The sequence below is a fragment of the Cyanistes caeruleus genome, chromosome 2, assembly GCF_971803275.1.
Source record: "Cyanistes caeruleus chromosome 2, bCyaCae1.hap1.1, whole genome shotgun sequence".
Taxonomy (NCBI): domain Eukaryota; kingdom Metazoa; phylum Chordata; class Aves; order Passeriformes; family Paridae; genus Cyanistes; species Cyanistes caeruleus.
The window spans coordinates 119,948,677-119,965,768 of NC_141702.1; the positions used below are offsets into that span (position 1 = coordinate 119,948,677).

Here is a 17,092-nt window from a genome sequence, read left to right on the forward strand (position 1 = left end):
GGCTGCTGTTGGATTCTTCCACGATCCTGGTGAAGTGCAAGATTTAAAGATGTTGTTGCAGGGAATACAGGGGGGTGAAATTCAAAACTGGGGAGCACTCAAGCCCGAGCTAATGCCAGGAGCCCACACACAGGGCAGGAACAGCAACACTGAACACTGATTTAAACCAGGCTGTTTTCCCTAGAGCTCCTTTTCCCTCCGGATCAGCATTTCTGGCACCTACTGACACCACCCCAGCCCCATCCAGCACCGGAATTTCAGTCTGAGCATGCTGAGTCTGGGTGGGTTTGTTGTCCCGAGAGCTGTAGCACAGCAAGGCACCTGTCCCAGCTGGCCAAACCCAGAACAAGGCAGGGTGTGGGTTCCAGGCAGGAGGGGGAATCTGGAGGGCAGGAAATTACCGAGAGCCTCAGACATTCTGTGCAGAGCAAGGGCTGCCAGCTCCTGCCTCCCCTCCGAGACAGACCCAACCAGGCACCAGGGCTGACATTTCACAGGACAAAAATGACTCCTTACTCACAGCCTCCTCCCAGGCCAAAGATCCATGACCTCATCTCCCACCGGCACAAGAGGAGGGGCTGGGCTCCCTCCTGTGTGCAAGTTTCAGTCAGGAGTAACCCAACCACAGACAAATTATCAGCCAAAATAGAACAGCCACTCTCAACTGGCCGACAGGAGAGTGGGTTGTGCCGGGGAATAAATAAACCAGCAAGGGGGACAGACTCTGGGTTTGGGGAAATGGATATTCACATTTTCACCTCACTGTCTGATGTTAAACCTTTCCCTACTGATTTGTGACTCTGAGTGAGCACAAGTAACAACTAACCACTTCTATCGGGAGGTTCAAATTTAGCCTCATTATCACTCCTTTTAGCAACAGAACTGGCAGAAAATATCAAAAGCAAAGTTTTCGCCCCAAAGTCACTACTTCTGTAACTCTAGAGGTCTCATTTGAGACAAAACAGCACTGAGATCCCACCCAGAGCCACTTCCTCACCTGCAGCAAAATGCTAGGAGCTTCATCTTCACAGGTGTTGGACACCAACAATTCCCATCCAGATTAATCTGGTCTCCAAAGCTCCAAGCCTGAGGCAAAACTCTGATCTCCCTCCTTTCATTATCCTCAACAGTCAGCCTACAGCAGCCGTGTCTCTAATGTGGGGATTTCGGGATACTCACCCTGCCCAAGCTTTGGGAAGACTCACAAGGTCAGAGCAGGGTAAACAGAGCCATCATCTCTGCAAGTCCAAGGAATACCCACAAAAATTTCAAATTTCAAGAAAGAAATCACACCCATCAGTGCATTTAATTCAGTGTAAGTGAAACAGGGAAGTGGACACACCACAAAACATCCTGGGAGGAGCCCTGAGAGCAGCAGGTGGTCACAGGGCTGTGCAGGAATTCTCTAGCCCTGGGAATGTTGCTGTAGGGCTTTGGCTGGCCTTTCTTTTTCCCTGTTTAGGGCTTTTTCCCCACATCACAGGGCACTTGAGCACACATGAGCTCACGTCCTACTCCCAGGAAGGCTCTCCCAATCTGTGTCCTGGGAATTCTGATCCCTACCTCAGCCCTCACTGCTTTACTCTGACAGATGAAGACAAGGACAAATTTGCCTGCAGGTATCCATGCCAAAATTAGGAGAAGAGAGGTTCTGAATCAGCAATATTTAGGGCCACCTTTGAAGCTCTGCAGGAATTACAGCTTGGATTTGCCTGCTCCTTGGGCAGATTTTCTTTCAGCTCCCTCTCCTTCCTCCCACTTGGACCTGCTACTAAATTAATCAAGAATGGTTTGTGAGCAAGTTGAGGACAAGAGATCTGCAATTCAGCCCTCCTGAGAACAGCCAGCCCTAAGTCTGAACAACTTCTTTTTCTTTCCCTCCCAGAGCAATGCTCAGCATTCTTCTTGACATAACTTTCAATTTTGCTCACTTTTCCAAAACCAGTCTGGATTTGTCAATGAAAAATGAGCACTGAAGCCAAGGTCCCTTATGATATTCCAGATACTTTTACTTTCGTATCCTCCTAAAGTTATCTGAGAAAAGCCAAGACATGGCTGCAGCAGCCTGGGCACAGGCTGGCAGCTTGATGAGGACACTGCAATTTGAAAATGAAAATAATTGAATAAAACTGAAGAAGACAAAAGATGTGGGGATACCAGACAGAAAGGTGAAGGTGATACCTGCCACCAGTAGAGAGTGCCATCACAGCCATGGCAATGCACAACCTGCACACCTGGACTTTCCAGAGCTGACACCACTCGCCCATCTTCTTCATCCATAACTCAAATGTAACAGAGGAGAATGAAAATTAACTTATTTGGGAGGCCTGGTAACCTCTGTTATCTCCTGTGAGCGTGCTCTCTGCCCAGGAAACAATGCCAGTGTGCAGAATTTAATCCCTCCAGGATGTTGTTGAATTAAAATAATGCACTTAACTGCTCACCCAAGCAGCAGTATGGTGTGAGAAGTGCGTCAACATCTCTGTATGTAAAGTGGTTAATAGGACTCAGGTAAAGACATTAGGGGGACACTGGTGGCTCCCTGCACAGCACACAAAGACATTTCACCAGGTCAGCACTGCCTTCCAAACACAAGCTGCTCAATTCTCCCTGGATTGCTAAAGCAAGGGGAAGTAGGACCCATTTCTGTGCAGATCTGAGCTAAGACAGCTGCCTTTGGTGCGACAGCAGGCACAAGAACCACACCTGAGGGACCTGATACAAATCTAAGCCCAGGAACCCTGGCTCCACTCACAGCAACAGGTTACCTGGACAAGGGAGAAAGCACTGGCTAACTGAGAGACCCTGTCCAGCAGGCAGAGGTCCTGCACACCAGGACTGAATCCTGATGTGTGACCAGCCATGCCTGCCCTCTCCACATCATGGTTTTCTTTTTCTGGGTGTTTCATCTGTGACTGAAATTTGTGCCCTTTTGGGTTTCCGAGATTTGGGCTTTGTGACCATAACAGGGTGGCTGGGTGCAGAGGAGAGGTAAGAGAACACACAGGGACCTGCCCTTTCTTGGAGCACCTCCCAAAGGAGGGAAGAGCTCCAAAGACAGCTGCTGGGCACGGAGGGGCAGCGGAGCGTTGGGGCGATGAAGTGCTGCGATCCCAAAGTGATTCCAGACACAGCGACGACACGGAGATTTATCAAGCTCTTCCCTCACTGCCAGTCCTCTGGCAGCACATGTTCCCACAGCCAAAATGGCATTCCTGCTGGGGGAAACCCAGGACAAGCCTGTTAGGCTATGGATAATGCTGCCAGAGACAAAAAGCATTCTGGTTTTGCCTTGTGGGATCCACCTGCTCCAGGATTCTCTCCCAAGAAGACTCCAGCTGTGATGGATGATCCTCAGAGGGGTTTCCAGCTGAACACAACTGGTTGAACCCAACTTGAGCTGATAAATGTTAGTGCTGGTCTGCTCCCGACAGAAAGGGGAAAAACGATCTCCTTTTTCTTGGAACTTCTAAGGCAGAGAGAACAGTCCTGCCATCACTCACCTGGACCAACAGGATTATATGGTCGAACTAGATTTTCCTTCACCCTTATTTTTGGCTAAACACTGCTTGCTGAAAGCCTTTCTGGGCTTCATTTCCATGATAAAAGGTGGGCATTGTTTGGTTCCTTCCTTGCCTCATAATATCATTAAGATGACTTTCAAGCCACATAATAAATCCATTTTTTCTCCATTAAACATACAGTGGTCATTTCTGTTTGCTTGTCCTTTATTTCACCCTAGAGGAAATTCTCTTCTCCAATATGTCTTTTGTTGATGGCAAATGGAAGGAAATTATTTTGCTGAAATGGTATTTTATTATTAAATTTTGCATTAGTCGATGCACAAGAGCATTGGGAGGGGGAGAAAAATAAACACCTGCCTTTCAGTCTGTGCATTCTTGAAGCGTGTAGGCTGAGTATATTGGCACTAGAGCACACACCCCAACTTGCCAAGCCCTTGATCTTCCCACTGGGTTCAATCCTGGGGATGCTCCCACCCTTGTAAGTGGCCTCCCAAAGGCAATTAGTGGCTCACTGCAATTTGCAGTGCTCCTGTAGCCACAGCCCTGAGAGAGAGGCAGGTCTGCCTCCCACCCTCTGCCAGCTGCTCCCCAAATCCCTGTCTGGAAACCATCAGGATGGGAGGCTCGCTCCGATGAAACGCTCTCCGTGCAGTTTTCTACTTAAATCCTGATTTTTCTTCTTGCTTTGCTTCCACTCTTATTTTCTCCATTTCGTTTTGGCTACTCCTCGCTTTCTTTTGATCCACTTCCTGCTCGTTTCTCTCTCCCACCCACGTGTCCTCTGTGTTCAACAGCAACACCAACAGATGAGGGGTGAAGACACAGGGGTGGAGAAGCCTCAGCTCAACTCCCACACAGCTCCAGCCTCGGGACTGAGCCTTTGACTCACTCAACATTCAACTCCTCAGCTGAGAATAAGGATTTCTCTGTTCACAGCTATTTTTAACACTGCAGAGAAGGTTTAATATTTGAATATCAGAATTGTAATAGCATTTGCAAGAGGAATGGCCTATTTTTAGCAAAGCACTGGCTTTATGGATGCCTCACAATCACAGCACTGTCATAGGGAGAGTCAACCAAAGAGGAGGTTGTGACACAGCTCTCTGCAAAGGCTCCTGCTTCCCTTGCCATTTGGAATTCTGCATGGAACAGAGCTGGGGAGACTCACCATAGTCTTCAACAGAAATCCCCATGCACAGAGCACAAAATTATGAAAGCTTTCCAACATCCAGCTGCTAAACCCAGCCAGGTGTCACAGCTAATACCAGGGCTGGGAGGTCAGCACACACACACAGCATCCTTTCTTCCCCATTCTCAGCAGCCCTTGAAATTAAAAGCCATTAAAAAAAACCTACATCCCCAAGTCCCAGCTAAAATTAACCATAGGCTTGCATAAAAATTCCCTCAGCTGCATTTCTTCTGGCCTTTGCTGGGTTTCTGTTTGCTGCAACACTCAAATTACAAAGCCTCCTCCTCCTTGTTGTTGACACCACAAGACAGCTCCTGGCCTTCCTTCTAAACCCAGCAACTCGGGAACAAGCCCACGAGTTTGGGTTGTTTGGACTCCCCCACCACAAAACACAACTTTTTTAAAACACACATCCAAACACAATGCTGATCTCATTCCAATCCATCCCATCCAACCCCACGGGGGATCCCCTGGCTCCCACCTGACAACATTGGGAACAGGTAGAGCAAAATAACTCCACACCAACAGAGACAGGAATATTCCTCATTGTCCCTGAGGAAACCTGGCTTCTCTAGCAACAAATCTAGGAAAATGTGCCAAGTGCCAGCCACCAAACACAGGGGCACATCACTTCCCCAAACATGTCACTTCTGGGAATATCCTCATCAGTCCCTGCAGGAGAAACCCAAACCCCAGGCAAGGCTGACATGGTCATTCCACTGAAGGAGGAGCTGTTAATAGTACTATTTTTTATTATTATTATTATTATTATTATTATTATTATTATTATTAATAATAATAATAATAATAGTAATAGTAATAGTAATAGTAATAGTAATACTACTATTATTACTATTATTACTATTGTTACTGTTATTACTATTATTACTATTATCATCTGCAGTTAATTTGAAGCCTCCCATCATAACACCCCGATTCCCAAAGCACCACCCCAGGGAACAGGAAGCTCTCTTTAGCAAGTCACCTCCAAGACTTCTCCGAGGAGTTGCAGAGGCTTTTCCAAGGGATTCCTGGGGAACAGGTGCCTGAGGTGCAATATTCAAGGACCAAGTATCAGCACAAAACCCATGAGAACTGAGAGGCAGAACCCAGCATCCAGCCAGCCTCTGATTCCTGACACACTCTGAGGTTCAACCATCAACCCAACGAGACCACCACTGACCATGTCCCCAAGTGCCACATCCACATAACTTTTCAATCCCTCCAGGGCAGCTGTGCCAGGACTGGATAACCCTTTCCACTGAGCAGTTTGCCCTAATATCCAACCTAAACCTCACCTGGTACAAGCTGAGGCGGTTTCCTCTCTGCAGAGACATATGCAGGCAGCAGGTGTTATCAGTCAAAACCACAATGGGCAGATTTTTAAAAGGAACAAAGATTTTATTGCTCCTGTTGACAGCCCAAATGGGAAATCTTTGTAAATTTTAACTTAATCAAGGAAGGAAATTATGTACCAAACATTCCAGTCTGCTTCTGTACGCTGAGACCAATTCAGAGAAAGAAGAATTGAGTGGTATATTCCAATTACTACACAGGTAATTTCAGTGCTTAGTGTTTGGGGATAACAAGATTATCTTTCAGAACACTGAGACAAGAGACTTGGTCATTTGCAAGGCACAAAGCAAATTCAAAACCTGCTTTGTTGCTCCAGTAATATTTGCATAATAGTTATTTATATGTGTGATGAGTGTAAGCACAGTTTCAAGACAGTTAGCCAAGGTGAGTCGCCCAGCTCTTTAATCCTCTAATAACATGCTTGGGATGCAATTTGGGATTTCATTCCCCTCTGATGGAGCAGCTGTGCTGCTGCATAGTGACCATTTCTCAGTGCTCATCCCCATCAAATTGCACTGTTCTGATCAATCCACAAAGCAGAGCAGTAAAAATGCATACAAGGGTATTTTTCTTCCTTTTTTTATGTATCTGCATGCCCTCCTAGCTCTCCTTTAGATATGATGAGCAAGCTCCTAAACACCAGCAATGGGCCACATTTATCTCAAAATACACATAAAATTGGAGTGGTAAGCCTGCTAATCGAGTTGGCTGCAAATTAATTTCAGGCCCAGGGCTCTTCCATGGCTCCCTGGATTCCTGCCACAGCTTATGACAACCAGAAGTTAAAACTGCAAACAGCTGTCCTCCTGTTAGAGGCACCCTGGAATAACACAGATGCTCTGCTCACAAAACCACCCTAAAGGTGGTGTGGGGGTTCATCACCCTGTGCCAGGAATCCGAGGAACTCTGGGACTCTCTGAACTCTGCAGCAGCTCTGCTGTGCCACTGCAACCCCAAGTGATTCATGGTATTTTCTGCTGGTCAGCAGCAGCTGTAGAAACATCCCTCAGCGCTCCGCCTCACCCTGGAATGTCCATGTGCTCCTCACCTGTCAGCCCTGCTGCAGCCAACACATCATTTGTCTTCACTGGCCTTCTTCCCCACTCCTTCAGAGGAAGATCCTACAAAGCCCCCAAAGTTCTGGTTTGTCTCAGTGAATATCCAAGCAGCAATCTCCAGATCCCGCTGTAGCCTTGCAGCTGATCTTTGCTGCACTTGCTACAGCAGCATAATCTCACTCAGGATTTATTACCTGATTAGGATTACTCAGACTAAAAACACAGCTAGATAAGAGCAGTGTGCTCCCTGTCACCTGCCCACGGAGAGGGATCGCCGTCCCTGACTGCGGCATTTTGGGATCTTGGCACTTTTTTTTACAATCTTTGCATTCCTAAAATGGTTCTGAAACATAACCCAACAATACAAAATTATCTCAGATACAGGTTGGGCTCAATGATCTCAAAGATCTTTTCCAACCTAGTTAATTCTGTGATTCTGAGATGCTGTTGTGCATATTTCTCTATGAAGAGGATTTCTACCTCAAGGCCCAGACTGTGATGATGTAAATGGACACAACATCCCATGCTGGGATGTAGTTGTGTAACTTGGCACAAGTGGGGATTCAAATACTTCATTCTCAAGCTTCACAGAGCAAGAAGAATCACAGTACTGCAATGAGAATGAGCATGGAAGGTCCCTTTTTTCTTACTAAACAGTGAAGAAGCAGTTTTGAGTCTCATTCCTAAGCTGGCAGATAGTACAGGCCATTACTGCACCATGGGGACTTGTCTGGGGGAAATAGCTTTACTTCTTTGTGGCATATGTTTAATGCAAAGTCACCTTATTCTTGTTTGTCTAGCATACAATGAGAATAGGTCTCTAAAAATAACCTACTTCCCCCCCTCTTCCAGCTCCTCATGGCAGTTTCACTTATTATTAGCCATTATTCACGTCTCTTACATAAAGTGCAATTTCTGGAAATTTTTATGCCTCCTGATACAAAACCTGAAAGTGAGCAAGACTGAAGAAGGCAGAGCTCAGTGAAACTCCACTGGATTGCAGTTTTTTACCTCTCTTTCCCTTTTACCTGGGTTTGATGTCATCAGGTCCCTCCTTGGAGCAGCAATAAAGCTCCTTTACACAGCCGGGCGTGGGGAAGCTGCAAAGCTGGATCAGTGGGGCACCTGGGGTCAGGGAATCCCCCCGGGGGGCACAGGGGTGGGGCTGTGCCACATCCTCCTCCCCAGCCAACCTCGGAGCACAACCACCCACCTCATCCTGAGTGGCACAGCTTTCCCTTCCCAGGGACTGTGGGGCAGGCTGACAGAGAGCCTGGCAGCTGCGTCCTCTGCACGGAGAGCCTCGGTGGCACAGGGGATATGTGCTCCTCTCCAAGCACAGCCCCTGTGGATCTAATTCCCAGGGCCAGGGATGTCAGTCCTGGCCCAGGCTTCTTGGGAGTCACATCTCGTGGGGCTCTGGAGCTGAACTGACACCAGGCTGGCAGTGCACAGCAGGAGCTGAGGGATATTTTTCACCAATGACCTCTAATCCATTCGCCTTTCCAAGAGCACAGCTCGTCCTCAAATCAGAAAGGTCACAACTTCCACCGCCCCAGACTTTTTGTTCTCAATCTTACAATTCCCCGACAATCCCACTTTTCTTTTCCCTTTCATGGAGCTCCTTGTGCAGGTCCCTGCAGCAGCACAAGTGCACATCCAGGGAATGTTATTTGGATCCATGTTTTCCTCTCACCGGGGTTAAAGAACCACCTACTGACTCAGGATCTCCCAACCTTGCTCCCAACCCGGCCGCCCCCGCACTTTCCTCACGCTATCCATCCCATTTAGCAGCCAACTCATCCTCCTGCTGTAAGAAACTAATTCAGGCACCCCAGGTTCAAAGTTTAACTGGCTTATGCCAACCACTAAAGCTGCACAATCAGATCCTTCCCTCGACAAATTTGACACGGGGCCGAAAATCAAATTTGCTTCTTTTTCCCCTTAAACAAAACCATCTACGGTCTGCAGTGGTAAACCACTGCTCATTTGAATATCCAAACACTGGCTGTTTGCATCCAGGGGCTGGTGCCAAAAGCCTGTCACCCACAGCCGGCCCGGGCACGTCTCAGGCTGCTGAACTGATTCATCTCTGCCTTGGTACTTCCAGACTGTTCAAGATGAATTTGAAGAGGCCCCTACTGACCTACACCGAGGTAAAACCCATCTCATTCCTCATTCAGGTGATGATGAGGATGATACAAATGGCTTTTCCTGTGCTGGGACTCGTGTGGTTTCACCACAGCTTTTTCCCCTCTTACCTGCAGCCAAAGACTTAAGAGGGACATTACTCTCAAAATGTAAATGGAATATATTACCAGAAAAACCCGCCTGAACCCTCAGTCAATAATCCATTTTTAGGAAAGAATTTGTGCGAAAATGAGGTAAGTGATAACTTTGCAGATCTCCTGTTATCCACAGTGCTATTTTAGGGAGAGTGTGACTGCATTGGGCTTGTCGCAGAGTCCTGCTTCCAATCTCCTGGCAGGTCCCCAGCACATTCCAGTATTTAACGCACAAGGCTCGTTGGGATGCAGTCCCACTTATCTCCCAGACACATTGACTAAGACTTTCCCACATAAACTGACCCACCCTTTAGTAGCAAGAGGTCACACAGTACAATCGGCCTTCAAATGAGGAAAACAATCAGGAAAAGCTTCTCTGATGCCAAAAACACCAACAGAATAAAACACAACAGGCTCCAGTGTTTGTTTTATGAAAACTTGAAAACTGCAAGGCAGATTTTTCAACTCGTGATAATCAGTGCAGCCCCACCAAAGTCAACCAGGTTTCTTTCAGGCTCAGCACCTAGCCTCCTAAAATCATCTAAAATTGCTACAAGAATACATTACTCAAAAAAGGTTAAAAATAAAAAGGTGGCGATTAATCCATTCATCTTTTACTATGATGAAATTGTGGAGAGTTATTAATGCCATTATGCTCCAAATAAAGTCACAATATTTTACATAACAAAAACAAGCAACTGTTAAAGTAACCAGGTTATCTTTATCCCATATGGATCCTATATGACAAAGAATTCCTGGTAACTTATGGAGAACTCTCCTGACTTCTTCACTGCATGATCCAGCAAAGGGTGATCTACTGGATGATCCTCCTGTATCAAACACCCAGACTTCTATAAGGCACATCTAGGCCCAAAGTCCTTCCCAAAAATTAACTCCAAGCTGCATTCCAGTGTTTCTGTAAACGTGTGTGCCACTGGCACCCCGGAGCCATGAGGCACCCACCCCATCTGCAGGGACTGCTGTGGATCACCCTGAAACATTTTCATTAAATATTTGTTTACTATGAGAAAAGTCAGTGAAAGCAAGAAAAATCTCCCCATTGGTTTAGCTACTGACAAAAGCCAACACCTGGAATGCCCAAATCCAAAACCTGTGGGTGTTCAAATAAATGTATCTATGTTAAATTAGTTTACATACAGCAGGCAGCACCTTTTCCCTTCCAAGCCAAAAAAACAGAGGAGCTACTTGCTATAATTAGCTGGAACATTTGTGGTGTCTAGGCACTAAGCAAAATTGATTTCATGAGTGGGAAAAATCAGCTTTTGGTCCAGAGTGATCAGCTCCACTGTGGAGTCCAGGCTGCCAGAGCTCACCACGTACAGTTTCCTTGCCCTTCCAAACATGAGGCTCCCTTTTATCATGTAAGAACCAAAAGCAGATATCCCATGTCATTCTATAATAAATCAATTGATAGAGCAATAGGATTAATTCAGAACAAAAGGCAGGAACTTACAAAACCAAAAGCTGCAGATCTGGATTACTGCTGGATGGAAGGAAATCCCCACAGCTCCTCGTAGAAGACTTTGACCACGTTCTTGGGACACTACTGGGGCTGGATCCCACAGCAAAAACTAAAGACTTCCCAATGATGCCTGTAGGTCTGGCTTGGGAAAAATGTCTGCCTGGGATAAACTGGGTAATCAGTATAACCTTAAAATATCAGGGCCAGGCTTGGAGAGGAACCTCTGCGTCACCTCGGAGCACCTCCCACCCAGGCCGGCCACTGCCGCCTCCAAGGAAGGGGAAAAATGGAGAATCCAGCTCCACAATCCTGGGGTGGGACGTGACCCTCCCCGATCTCTGCAGGCACCACTGCAGCCCTGGCCAGGAGATTTTAGCACAGGCATGAGCTCAGTGTGATGGTGCTTTACAAAACCTCGAGGCAAGCTGAAAAAACAAAAGCCAAGACTGAAGGTGTCTGAGTCCCCACAGACTGAGGGCAGGAAGGATCACAACAGCCACTCCAGCACCTCCTACAGGGAGACTGAACACCTGAATCACAGATGCTTTATTCATTAAATTGGCTATTTCAAACCCATTAGCCCCATGCCAGTCATTCACGTGGGCAGTGGGGCATGGCTGGGTGGCTCCATGCCTGCATCTCTTCCTCTCTGGTCAGATCCCAAATCTGGATCTGCAACTACATCTCCTCCCAGACCCCACATCTCATGCAGAGTAGCAGCTGCCCATTCCAGGGATCATTCCACGTTGTATTGAGACATGGTTAACAAAACCAAACCCAGTGGTCACACCAATTAAACCGAGCTGTCAGTCAATCCCTATTCCTGCCTTAAACATGAAATACAAACACTTCATTTCTCAAGGCAAGCCCACAGCTTCTGTGATGATTTGCATCTGTGTTTCCTATTCTCACAGGGGAGGAGAAATTGTTTCCTCTGGTGCACAGCTCTGCACACGTGAACAAAACCCGAGACGAAATCCAGGAACATCATTCCTGAACGTGTTTCACAGATCACAGGCAAATTGCTCAGCAGGTCTGGCTACTCCTCCCAAAAAGGGAACAGCCTATGTTTGGACCACCAGTAAACAGAAAATCTGCTAAATTTGGAACATTTACCTGTGAACAGTTTGGTGGCAGAGTATTTTTAGTTCCCAGGACAGAGTGTTAATGACACACCTCTCCTGTTCCAAGGGCACGGGGATGAGCAGCGAGGCTATTCCCAGTATCCAACAGGTGTGGGTCAGCATCTGCTGCCACAAGGGCTTCACATGCAGTGCCTCTTTTGTTCAGTCCCCACTGCCCTCTTGACGTGAGGGGCTGCTGAGCAAATCAAACCAACTCACCATTTCTTTTTAGAGTTCTAACACTCAGCACATTGTGGAATAAAAGTGGCTGTGCAGTGGTGTAAATGTGTTTGCCTGGTGGTGGTGGTGGCACGCCAAAGGGGTTTCTGGTAGGCTAAATAAAACACATGCAGCTTAAAAACAAATATAGTATTTGTGCAATGTAATAGGAGAGTAAATATATTACACAATCAAATAATATATTAGGAGAATATAAGCAGAAAAGTGAAAAGACATGACAAAGTAAGAACATCCTCGAATTGTCACCGTTCAACAAGAAAAAAACCTCAGCGAGAAGATAATGGGAAGAATGTTAACGATGATGAAAAACAATAGCTCAATATAATCCTCAACCTTAATCTGTCCTTGGGCACAGGGAGATGTACACAATCCCTGAGTACAACCTTTATACATTGGTGCATACCTTTTGATAATCACACACATTTCACTGCAAGCAGAAATAACACAGACACAGTCCCCCTGCCCAGCCATAAAATCTGTTATGAACTCAACCCTCACCTAACAATACCCATCAAAGCTTTTTCCATGCAAAACTGGCCTTTTTAAATGAGGAATGGACAGTAAAAAACGTGTCTGGGATTAACAATACACGAAAAAGAAATAAAGTTGAACAAAATAGAAGAAAAGCTGCCTGCTTAAATATATATAGAATTGATCTATGTCACTCTGATCAAGCTGTTGAATAAATTGGTGTCTACTGGGCATAAGAAGAAATTTTCTTATGTCTTTCTTTTTTTAAAAAAAACCATGTAATCTCTCTGAAACCCTTTTTTCATTACATGAAAAGCCTCCAAAGGTCCAGCTGTAACTACTGCAACGTTGTATTCATGTTCATTAGAAAAACAAATTCACAACAGATCATTTTAAGAGTAGTAATAAAAGGCTGACAAACGAAAACCACATGTGGGTGGGGGGAAAAGAACCCAGCAGTGGGGGAAGCAGGCTCCGAAGCAGGATCCGCAGGACACGGATCCCAATGGATCACACTCCCCTCGGTGTGGAGCTGCAGCTCCAACGCTTGCTTCTCCACACAAGTGGGATCTGGTCAGAACAATCCAACACGAGGTGGTTTCTCAGGTTTAAAGCAAGAGGAGGCAACTGGATTTTCACATTTCTAGGCCAGATTCCCACTGGTTTCACTTGGGCAAGCTGCCACGAGCCTCGGCAAAGGTGAGGGTCCAACGTGCTGGCAAACTCCCCACGGCAGGAGCCGTACGCCAGGAAAGCCCTTACGGCTCCACACGGCTCCTGCCATGGAGCACAGGCCTGGCCTCATCAGGAGTTCCCAGGCAGCACAGGAAAGAACCTGCACTGCTCTCCTGCACAGCCTCAGCTGAGCCAGAGAGATCCGAGGGGAGCTGGTGGCTCCTGGCCCTGACTCAGGTCACCTGTCCGGCCCCTGACATGGGGAATACCTTCCATAGGTATTCCTAGACCCCAGGGAAAGGGCAGTCAGGAAGCCTGTGGCCACAGACACCAGCCCAGGCAGGATTTAGTAGCTGACTCATGGCTAATGGGCAATGATAAACTATTGTACTGGTTGTTCACTTGTGCCCAGATCAGATGACTAAGGAATTTAGGTGCCTATAGAGATTAACAGTCTAAACAACTTTTGCAGTCTGACCCTTAAACATCTGCGTAAACAGACTTTCTCCTCTGTGCTCCATCAGAGATGTCCACGCACTCCTTGCTAATGAAACACAATGATTTTGCAGGCAATCCAACTACAAATATTCCATCCTGTAACTGACCCACATGAAAAATAAATCCTTAGTCAGGTGACGTAATGCAAACCAGCGATCCGGGCCCATCCAATAAAGGGGCTTTAACTGATTCCATCTTAGACATGATGAAGGAAAAAGAAAACATCTTTCATAAAATGGTTTGTACTCCTGCTCCCCAGGGGCTCTTGGAGCAGCACAGCAGTATCCTGGTCTCCACATACGCAGCAAGAGGGTTTTGCCCCTCTCTGCCCCACTCCTGTGTGCAGGCAGGGTTCAGTGACACACGGCAATTCCAAAAGCTGCAGGATCCGTGCCACCACAGAGATGAAACAGCATCTCTAACGCTTTTTGCCACATGGCTGCTGCAAGCTCCTATTTTATCCCAAAATGCTGCATCCTGCTTTAGTGAGTGTCATTTGCTGCACTTAACCTGCATTACAGAAAAACCCAAATCGGGTTTTGTTCCAGAACCTGATCTCCTGATTTCACATTCATAATTCCACACTTATGCTCCTGCATGAAGTAACAAAATATTCCCCATTTTCTTGCCTCTTGCACTAGTTGTGACACATGAGCCAGCCCCTCATCCCTCCTCACAGCCCTACAACCACTGCTAAGTCATGGAGGCATCACTTCAGCCATTTCTGTTCTCCCCAGAAACACGGAGGGAAAAAAAACCCCAAAACGCCAAAGGATAAGAATAATTCTTTAAAAATCACATCCCGTGGCCATCATCCACCTTCCCAGCCCTTTTTCCCAATCCATTTTCACTCCTGTCTCTCTCTCCAGAGCCTTCTGAGAGAATGCAAGTCCTTCCTCCAGTGGAGTTTTCCTGCAATGGCCTGAGGAGTCACAGCCTCCCCTGACATTTCCACACGGCTGCTATCTCTCGGAATAAATTCCTCTCCCTGCCTGCCTCTGTAAGCCCGGCTCCGGGGAGCATTGTTCCCCAAGATGCCCGTCAGCACGGGCTGCGGGAATTCCAGCCCTTTTCCCCAACTGTTCAATAAGCAGCTTTCATAATGCTGGTATCCTGTCAATAAAGGTCGAAGGATGAGCCGAACGCTCCGGATCTTGACAGTTTGTGTTTATTCCCTCCCCCTGCAATCCTGATCTTGAACATTTAGCATTTATACCTACGGACAATGCGGAGCACAACGTAGAAGCACACACCGCTACTCACCTTTAAACAAGAATGCAATTTCATTCACGATTAAGCCATCAACATCACAAATTCAACGCTCACTCTAGTTCTGTATCATCACTCCAAAAGGAAAAACATCAGCTACTGAATGAAACGTCAGCCCCGGTGCCATGAACAAGGATTTTTCAGAGCTGCTGCAGTCTCACGGTCCCTAGCACAAGTCTGCCATATTTTTTTTGTTAAATCGGGCCTGTACCCACCTAACAGGCAGAGCCAGCCCCGAGCCAAGCGAAGCGAGGCCAGGCATGGTGCCGCTCACTGCGGGCCGATGGGCGCGCCCGGACCGCAGCCCCGCAGCCGGGCTCAGCGCGGCGCTCCCGCACACAAAGCCCCGCAGCGGGCCCGCCTGACAGCGCGACCCCCGCGCCGCCCCCCGCGTCCCGCCCCGACCAAGAAAAATAAAGAAGGAATTACATCCGTCTAGCAAGGAATACCGCAGGAGCAGCAGTCGAGCCGGGCTCTCCGCACCGCACCGCGCGGGGCGTGCGGCTGCGCGGCGGAGGCGGCACCGCGGGCGGGGAGGGAGGGAGGGGAGGGAGGGAAGGGGAGGGAGGGAAAGGGGCGGTGGCCGCGGCCCCCGGGGACGGGCCGGGGCCGCCGCAGGGCAGGGCAGGGCAGGGCGGGGCGGGGCGGCTGTGACAGCGCCGAGCCCGCTCAGCGCCGATCGGGGCTGCGGGGAGGCTGCGGGAGCTGCGCGCACACAGCCGGCAGGAGGGGCCGCCCCCCGTCCCCGTCCCCGTTCCCCGTTCCCCGTTCCCCGCCGCCGGTCCTACCTCGGCGCTGCCCGGGCGGCGGCTCCGCGGAGGGAGCGCGGTACCGCAGCCCCGCCCGGAGCGGAGCGGAGCGGAGCGGAGCGGGGGGCGCGGGGGGCGGGGACAGCGCGGGAGGAGCCCCTGCCCTGCGGCGGCCCTGCGGAGCGGGGGGCTCGGCACGGCCCGCATCCCGCACCCCGCACCGCATCCTCACCTGCTCCTGCTGCTGCTGCTGCTGCCCCTGCTGCTGCTGCCCCTGCTGCTGCTCGGGCCTGCCCGCTGCTCACGCCAGGTCTTCCCCCTCCGCCGGCCCTCGCTCGCAGCCTCCCGTGGGTGTTATCCAGCCGCTCCCGGCTCCCCTTCCCTTCTCTTACATTTATTTGGCTATTGGGTCTCTCCAGCCTCCTTGCTCCTCCTCCTCTGACACCCTCTCCTATCGCAAAGACAATGTTGGCTCGCCCCCAGCATCCATTTCCTCTAGTGCTGCTCTCCCTCCCGCTGCTCTGTCATTCCTAGTGGAAACCCCATCCCGGCTTTGACTTCCTCCACTGCAGTCATCCTCTCCTGCTGCTCCGGTCCTGCCACCTTCCCACGTAAACAGCCTCCCTTTGCCAGTGCAACCCAAGCCCTGGAACCCAGCTGTCCTTGTGCCACACTTTCCCTTTTCCTCTTTTCCTGGGCAGGGTTTTGCGTGTATTTCCAGAGAGAAAACTGCTGTCCCACGGCCAGAGCGCCTCTCCCTCCTTTCCCCTCTTCCACGGCCAAGGTCACAGGCAGACGCTGCTGCTTCAGGTTTCCTTTGCTAATCCCGGCCTCCCTGCTTGCCTCGCTGTCCTCATCCTCCTCATGCCCATGCTCCTTCCCTCCTGCCCACTCTCCCTCACCTCTCGCTTGCAATAGAGCTATGGACCAGTGCAATCCATGTCTTTCAGTAAAAAATCAACAAACCACCCTTGGATTCATTCGGCTCCTTGGTTATCACTCCCTTTTCTCTTGCTCCTCATCCCTGCACTCACTGCTATTTAATTGCTGTCTGGAGTTCCTCTCCTCTGCATATCTTAAACTCCCTCTTATCTGGCTCCTGCCCCTTCACACTCAGCTGCTTAGCCAAAATTTCCAGTATCCACTTCCTGGCATAATCTCTGGAATATTG

The 17,092-nt window shown here is 48.7% G+C and overlaps 1 protein-coding gene across 16 annotated transcripts in view; it reads right to left on the reverse strand.

Moving 5' to 3' along the window:
• Positions 1-17,092, reverse strand: part of SPTBN1 (spectrin beta, non-erythrocytic 1) — a 160,584-nt gene that overhangs the window by 99,171 nt on the left and 44,321 nt on the right. For 2 of the 16 annotated variants that reach the window (XM_086875140.1, XM_086875125.1), the window contains exon 1: positions 10,887-11,094. The exons of 3 other annotated variants lie outside the window; for them this stretch is intronic. The gene's annotated coding sequence lies outside the window, so the exon portion shown is untranslated. Of the gene's footprint in view, positions 1-10,886; positions 11,095-15,166; positions 15,563-15,601; positions 15,860-15,960; positions 16,050-16,142; positions 16,373-16,823; positions 16,971-17,092 lie in introns of those variants that run through there. 11 more of the 16 variants (XM_086875132.1, XM_086875131.1, XM_086875120.1 and 8 more) reach the window with 11 other exon arrangements.